Here is an 8,730-nt window from a genome sequence, read left to right on the forward strand (position 1 = left end):
CACTACAAAAAAACAATTTTTTTCTGACCAGCGTTTTCTGACGTGTCAGGGTGTCTGACACGTCAGAAAATTTTTCTGACGTGGCGTTTCTGACGCGTGTTGATTGTCAGAAACATAGGTGTCAGGAAAAAAAAATTTCTGACGTGTCAGTGGGTAGAACGTCAGAATTTTCTGACGTTTTGGTGTGTTACACGTCAGAATAATTTTCTGACGTGTTAAAATAAAAAACGTCAGAAATTTCCTGACGTGTCAATTTTGACACGTCAGAAAATTAAAAAAATAATAATTTTTTTTTAAAATTTTTTTTTTTTCTGGTATTTTTTTTTTCCAATTAAAAAATAGATAAAATAATAATTTTTTTTTTTTAATCTCTCTGCACGGCACAGCTCCCTCACGCAGAGAAATTCGAATTTCTTTGCAAGTTTCTCTGCGAATTTCTCTGCAAGTTTCTCTGCGAATTTCTCTGCAGATATTTTCTCCCCATGCCAGCTGCTTCTTTTCTCCTCTTTTTTTCTCTTCAATTCGTTTTTGATCTACTTCTTTTCTCCATGTTCTCCCTTTTCGCCATTTTCTCACTGTCTCTAGCTCTCTTCTTTTCTCCATTTACAAAAACCCAAACCGAAAAAGTCTTCCAAAAATCAAAAACCCAAACCTCAAAACCCAACAAAAATCTTCAAAAACCCAAAAAAATTTCTTATCTTCTCTTCTTCTTGTTCTTGTTCTTCTTCTCTTCTCCTTTTATTTTTTTTTTCTTCTAGAAGAAAGGCAGATCTGCTTCTCTTCTTTCATTTTTCTTCTAGCTTCTTCTTTTGCTATTCTTCAATCTGCTGCTTGTCTTCTTTTTCTCTTCACATTTTCTTTTCTTCTTCCCCTAGAGAGGAGCTCCGTCCTGTGCAGATCAGAAGAGGGAGATTGAGAGAGGAGAGAGAGAGAGTGTGGGGAATAAATTAAGAGACAAGAATAAAAAGAAAAAAAAAGTGGGAAAATTTTCAAAATCCCGCCCAAGCAGGAAGTTTCCTGACGTGCCATGTGTGGCACGTCAGAAAATTTCTGACGTGCCACACATGACACGTCAGAAAAAGTCTCCCAAAAAAAAGGACAAAGTTTTCCTCCAAACTAGGTTGGAGGAAATTCCTCCAACCTAGTCTCTAAAATTGACATGTGTCCTCAAACATGTGCTTCTCACATGTTTTTTTTAATACCCTAATTTCCCCAAACCATAGTTAACTCCACGGTTAGTTTCTCTCTCTCTCACGTTCTCTCTCTCTCACTCTCACGCTCTTCTCTCTCTCACGTTCTCTCTCTCTCCTTCCCCTCCCGCACGAGACCAAGCTGTCTTTCCCCAACCCAAAAAATCTCTCCATGGAGAGTTTCAAAGCAACAGAAGAGCACGACACTCGTTCATCAACCCTCGCATCGTCGAAGCCTCAACGTCTTCATTGCCCTCGCGTCCTCAAAGCATCAACGTCTTCATTTGCCGACTTTTCAGATTTGACCAATCTGAAGGAGCAATCGACGTCAACCCATCTCTCAGATATGGTTTCTGTGATCAATTTTTGAGATTTTGTGACTAGATCTAGATGGAGATTCGCCACCGTGACAAAGCAAGAAGATTCATGGTTGCCGGGGAAGTGTGGGGATGATTTTATACAGTTGTTGTTTGTATTGAGAGAAATTTACCTGACGGGGATTTGAGAGTTCTTTTTTTTCTTTTAACAAAAAAGTGTTGTATGAACGTGTTTGTTGAAATGCATGAATGGCAGTTGAAGTTTAAGAATTTTTTTTTTGCACATCAATTGCTTGCTAAAATGCATAGTAGAGTTATTATTATCAATTGTTTGCTGAAATTTAGAACCTGCCCCTAATAGTCCATGGGAAGATTGCATTTACAGTTATCTGGTGCAAATAGTTGCATAGCCCGACTACAATTCGGTTCAGGCTCTTGTTTTAGAGAAGGGATGCCTTGATAGTTTGACCAAGGTAATTATCTTGTTCTTCTGTCATCCCTTCACTTTTTATGTTTAGAATTTTAAGTTTTTTGGGTCATGGTATGTGTTGTTTGTTCTTCAAAAGCCATAATGTGTTCTTTTACGAAACTGCTGCCTTTACACAAAGCCGCACAAAGTCGACAATGCTTGAAATAAATGGTAGTCAGTGAAGTGCTTCTTCATGAACTAAAGTAAAAAAATATCTCACTGAGAAGTAAAATAAAAAGAGAAAGGACTTTGTGGTTAAAAATAAACCACAAAATCCAGCAAAAAGAATGGAACCCACAGTGACTTGTGAAGGTGCAAGTCATTACTCGACAGAGTGGGAGAGTTGATTTTTTTTTTTAAAACCAAATAGATGACACCAATAATATAAATAATAGAACACAAATGTAAACACATGAACAAATAAAAATACAAGTACTTAACTAAAGATAACTGACTTTGTAAAAAATGAGCCACAAAGATTTGGTACATTTCATATTATTGCAAAGCGAAGAAAAAAGAGAAATAAATTAAATAATAATGTTGAAACATATCCTTAATGTTTAAACCTCCAAGCTACAAGTCAATTTCACTCCAAAGGAAACATTGCTACAAAACTACCAAAGAAAACATTCCAAAACTATCAAGTTATCTCATTTTTACTAGTTTATTCTTCCTTGTATTCTAGATGCCGCTCAACTTGTTGGAGGCTGCTCTCTTGGAAGTTATGTCCAACTATATGGTCTTCTGGTTCTTCTCCAACCAAGTTATTACACATCACAGATTCCTGCATATAATTTTTTTTTTTTTTTTTTTTTTGTAAATTTTCACTTTAATTTTACATATTAAAAGTAAATGACTAGCAAGAAATTCGAAAAAAAAAAAAAAAGAAAAAAAGAAGAGATAGTTATTTCTTAGAATTATACCTGAGTTAAGCTATCAAACAACTGGAATTCTTGTCTGTCATTGCCATCCTCTCTCTGAGTATTGTCATCAATAGAGTGCTCCTATATATAGCATTAAGTAATTATTAACATAATCCAAAATACATTGATGGACCTATAAAAATTATTGTAATATAGAAGAATGTAAAATATCTTACTTTACTTAGATATTCAAGTGATTGAACTTGTCTTGCCCCGCAAACCTCTTCCTGTAAGTTGCTAACACAACTTGAGGCATATACTATTTTGTTTTGAGATTTAACATTTTTCCGTCGTTCTAATGCACCTTTCAACCTTCTTTTTGGACGTCCAACAGAAGATTTTGTTTTAATCCCAAGTATGGCTTGCAAAGCTACATCCTCATCAGAACTACTATTAGCTTCACCTTGGACCTCTAATTGACACTCCACACCCTCAGAATAGCATTTTTTTCTCATTTCTTGCAAATACTTTAATAATTTTTTAGAACATCTATTGGCACATTCATACATCGTCACACTCTCTGCTGCAAGTGTAGAAATTTCACGAAAATTGTGACTTAAATGGGAGTAACGCTTTCCAATTGACTCTTGAGAGTTAACTTTAATATCAATCCCACGATAGTCCTTGATAGCACCAACCTTTCCATCCTTTGTCCATCTTTTCAATATATAATTGATTGGAAGCTTCTTAATATTTTTTTTGTCAAGAACTTTTAAAGCATGGACGCATAGAATTCCTACAAAGTTAAGCTTCATGCAACTGCATTGGACCATAGTTGTTGATGCCTCAAACTTAACCAGGTGTTCTTGAGGTCTCTGCCTATATTTAACTTTGTACTCTGTTATATTATCAGATTTACTAGCCTTGTAAATAGTACAATCGCCCATCTTCATGTATTCATCTTGAAACATTTGAAACACTTCTGGGGTGTATAACTTTACAGCATGTCTCAACATCTCAACATCAACTTTTAAAATAGGTGTTGTTTGACTCATTTTGAACTCTGCTTGTAGTTCTTGATGTCGTTTGTCAGCCAAGAGTCTAGAGTAATGTTCCAAAAATCGCAAAAGATTATATTTCGCTTTCAAGTACTTCTTCAACACATTGTTCATGGACTCACTGCGTTGGGTGCTTTTCATATCAGCAGTAAACATATGTCGACCATATACCATAGCCCATTTCTCTTTTACATCAAATATCCCATCCAGCCATTTATTATTTGTAAGATTATACTTCTTAAGCATATTATCCCATGAAAGTAGCCATTCATCTTCATCTTCATAATCATATACACAATTGCCAAAATCATTTGCAAACTGCTTTGATGAATGAAATACATGGCTCAGATGCTTAGCAGCATTTTGATAAATATGCCATACACATAAACGATGATTTGATTTAGGAAACACCTCATTTATTGCTTTGGCCATTGCAGCAGATTGATCTGTAAGTATAGTTGTTGGCTGCTTTCCCGACATTGCACTTAAAAAAGTTTCAAATAACCACTTAAATGAATCTACAGTTTGATCATAAAGTAATGTTGCACCAAAGATAATTGTTTGTTTGTGATGATTAACCCCAATGAATGGTGCAAAAGGTCGACCATACGTATTTGTACGATAAGTTGTGTCAAAGCATATCACATCACCAAAGTGTCCATAATCAACCACTGATCTAGCATCTGCCCAAAAAATATTCATGATAAGATCATTGTCATCTAGTTGTATTGAATAAAAATAAGATGGATCTTCTAATTGCATATTACAAAAGTACTCCATCACAGCACGGCCATCCCCTTTCTTCAAAGCCCTCCTCCTATTAGAATGTATATAATTCTTATAGTCAACATCCAAAAAACCAAGATTTTCACGACCTCCAGCTTGCATGCTCAACAAATCTATAGTTTGTTTGATTGATATTCCAGACTTCTCGGCATCATCTGCAATAGCTTTTTGAGCAAGTGTAATCTTTCTTTTCGACCTTAACATGTGTTTCATGGGAGTCTGAACAAACGCATGATTATGTTGCTCATAAAAAGAAGCAACTTCTAACATACCATCCTTTTGAAGTTGACAAGTCATTTGTGCTAAACACCCCACACGTGAAATTGGGTGATGAAAAGATACTTGTTCTTTCCTTTTATCAACAACTCGTTTACCTTCTTTTGAGCAACAAAATGTTCTCCTTTGAACAATTCCTAAATTGGATCGCTTCACAAATTGTTTTCTTGCACTGAAGCCTATTCGGTGAGCATATTCTTTGTAAAATTCATATGCACTATCATCACAATCAAATTTCATACCAATTTTTGGCACTTCAGCAATTTCTCTGCTTTGTTTACTTGGGGTGTTTAATTTGCTTAAGAGACCATGAACATGTTCTTGTTCATTTAATTCATTGTCCAATGCATATCTTTCATTAGTATCCAATATCTACAATGAAAATAGTGCATTTAACATTCAGTATGAAATAAATTAAAAAAAAAAAAAAGAAGTGTAAGCAAATTGGTTAAATGAACATGCATATTTACAAATATTACAAAGATATGCTTGCTAATTCTTTTTCTCTTCCTAACAAACAACTTCTCTGAAAAAAAAAAAAAAAAAAAAAAAATCAAGATTCTTTTATCTTTAAATCACATATTCTCAAAAATAAAAAATTAAAAAATTTTTTTGTCAAAATTCTTTTATCTATAAAGCAATTGGTGACTCTCTGCAATTGTATTGAATAGACTTTTAAGGAAGAAGACTTCATAAACAACTCAAACACCTCAACAACAGAGTTCCATAAGAACTGATCTCAACAAAAGAGGAGTTCCACACAAACTCCTCTGTTCCAACTCAAGTAAATAGAGGTCAGGATTGATTCTAAAGCCATAAATATCATAAGATGAAATTATAGACAAACTTTTGTTTTAAAATTGATTTAGCCGTTACAAACCCAGAAAATTAGAGAAAACAGAAAATAGAAAAAAAATTCTAAAGCTTAGAAAACTCTCACCATCAAGGGCTTCGACGACGCGAGGGTTGATGAAGGAGTGTCGTGCTCTTCTGTTGCTTTGAAACTCTCCATGGAGAGATTTTTTGGGTTGGAAAGACAGCTTGGTCTCGTGCGGGAGGGGAAGGAGAGAGAGAGAGAGAACATGTGAGAGAGAGAGAGAGAGAGAAGAACGTGAGAGAGAGAGAGAGAAACTAAGGGTGGAGTTAACTATGGTTTGGGGAAATTAGGGTATTAAAAAAAACATGTGAGAAGCACATGTTTGAGGACACATGTCAATTTTAAAGACTAGGTTGGAGGAATTTCCTCCAACCTAGTTTGGAGGAAAACTTTGTCAAAAATTAAATATAAAGAACCCATTATGAATGCTCTGACTGAATGAAGTGTAAAATAACAATTATGCCTTTCACTTGAAAGGGACCGGTTCCCCTCCAGTTGAATCCCTTTTCTGCTTAATATAACTAAATGGACCTTAGCTCATTAGCTTAAGCTTTTGCGCTAGAGTTGTGTTCAACTATGTGTATTAATGTACTCTTGGTAAAAACTCCATAACCGCTTTATCTCCCAACATATTTAATATTTTTTTAATTATAGGTGAATAGATAATGTCAACTCAACGATCACATGTAGGGGTGTTTAATAACCGCTAACCGCTTTGGTAGGCGATTATAAAAAACCGCTAACTGCCTAGGGCGGTTGCAGTTTTAGGAGTAGGAAAACCGGATTAATAATTGAACAAATATTGTTTCCTGACAAGTATATGAAGAGAAATCCGAATATTATGTTTTTGTTCCTTTGTGCTTGGTTAGATACTCTGGTCCAACAGTTCATTTCGTTGATGAGCACTACGACACTGGGCGTATCCTTGCTCAACATGTTCTCCCCGTGCTTGCTAACGACACTGCAGAGGAGCTGGCAACCCGAGTTCTTCGAGAGGTAATGTGATTTTAACGCTGGGCGCATCATAATTTTCCCTCATCTCTCTCTCTCTCTCTTTAGGGTGTGCTAGGTTTTTCCTGCGCAATAAAGTTGAGAAAACCTGAATCATTAGTCATTTGTCAACTGTTTTAACTTTGGGACAATAGTAACACCAAGTTCTAGCTGGTTCCTATTGAAGGATTTTATGTCTTTTGGTGCCAAATGATAGAATAACCTCTAAACTCACCGATCCTCCATCCATGATTGTCTCAATCCCAGACCTCTGTCTTTGGAAGGAGGAGAAGTACCCTCTTGAATGATAAAATTACAGGATTCTTGGGCATAAACTTTCCACTTGGGTGTGATTCCTTTTTGTGACATTTTTATTGTTTTATTTTATTTATTTATTTATTTATTTTCAAATTAGGAGAGAGTGGATAATTTGGAGGGAAGATAGTGTTCCTCTCATCCGGAGCAAAGAAAACCCAAGTGAGTTCAGGTAGCAAAACAAAACATCAGAAATTTTTGCTTTTTGTAGGGTTCAGGTTTTTCTCTATCACTTTTGCCTAGTCTCAATATATATACAAACATACTTGAATACATTTTTATACCCAAAATTGAGAAGAAAAAAAAAACTCCTACCTAGCCGATTATTGGGGGAAAAGGGAAAGGAAGAAAAAGAAGCAGGAAGAGGGAAACCATTTTTAAGTAACGTGGTTTCTGTTTCATTATGTATGACTGAATCGCCTTGCACTTGAGTTTTGTTATGTTGTTAGACCATTGTTGTATGTGCAAGAGGTAGAGTTTGAAGATGGTTGTATAAATATTATGAGTAAGAATTGTGATTTTCGGCTGCCATGAGGCATCCATGCGTCAGACATTTGACCTTTTTTTATTTATTTTTTTTTTTAAGAAAAAAAAAAAGATTGAAAAAGAGAGATATTAAAGGAAAATTCAAATTTGAGGTATTAGAACTAAATTTAGGATGATAAAATCCCTTTTAAGTGATACCATCCCTAAAGGGTTAACATTCCACCCCTAGGTTTTAGTTTTAAATCCAAAAATAAATTTTGAGGCATTAGAAACTAAATATTAACTCATAAAAATTTAACCAAAAAAAAATCTAGCAGGACTAGGAAGAGAGATTTTTCTACAATTTTTTTTTTTTTTTAATAAAGCCACATCAAACTTTGGCAGACACTTGTCTGACTCTTGGCATCCTAATAGCAGGACTCTATGAGTAATGCTCCTTTTCGTATTCACATATTACACTCATATTGCATTGGCTGATGTATCATGTTTTAAGTGGCTTACAATGTGCTACGCCTGCCAATATGACATGAGTGTAATCAATGGGTGTAAAGACACTACAAGAAACTGACTCAGCAGGGGCGGCGACTAATACTCAACTATTAGGGGCGACTTGCATAGTTAAGTATTAGCGTCCACATAAAAGTGGACGCTAATAATGGGTCGAAAGGTTGACTATTAGCGTCCACAATAAGTCAACCCTAATATACACGCGGGAATTATTAAAGGGGCGGGAAAAATTTAAGGGGCCAAAAAAAAACTTTTAGCGTCGACAATAGTCGACCCTGATAGTACACCAATAGCGTCCACTTAAGTGGACTCTAAAAGCTGAAAAAAATAAAAAAAATAAAAAGAAAAAAAAAAACAAATAAAAGATCAATAGGGTCGACTCTCAAAGTCGACCCTAAAGAGTAGGTAGAAAAACTAAAAATAAAAAAATAAAAAAATAAACTTGATGACCAATAGCGTCCACTAAAAGTGGACGCTGAAGACACATTATTAGGGTCGACTTTATCGACCCTAAAGAGTAGGTAAAAAAATTTAAAAAAAATAATAAATTAAAATTGATGAGCAATAGCGTCCACTAAAAGTGGACGCTGAAGATA

The sequence above is a fragment of the Corylus avellana genome, chromosome ca2, assembly GCF_901000735.1.
Source record: "Corylus avellana chromosome ca2, CavTom2PMs-1.0".
Lineage (NCBI taxonomy): Eukaryota > Viridiplantae > Streptophyta > Magnoliopsida > Fagales > Betulaceae > Corylus > Corylus avellana.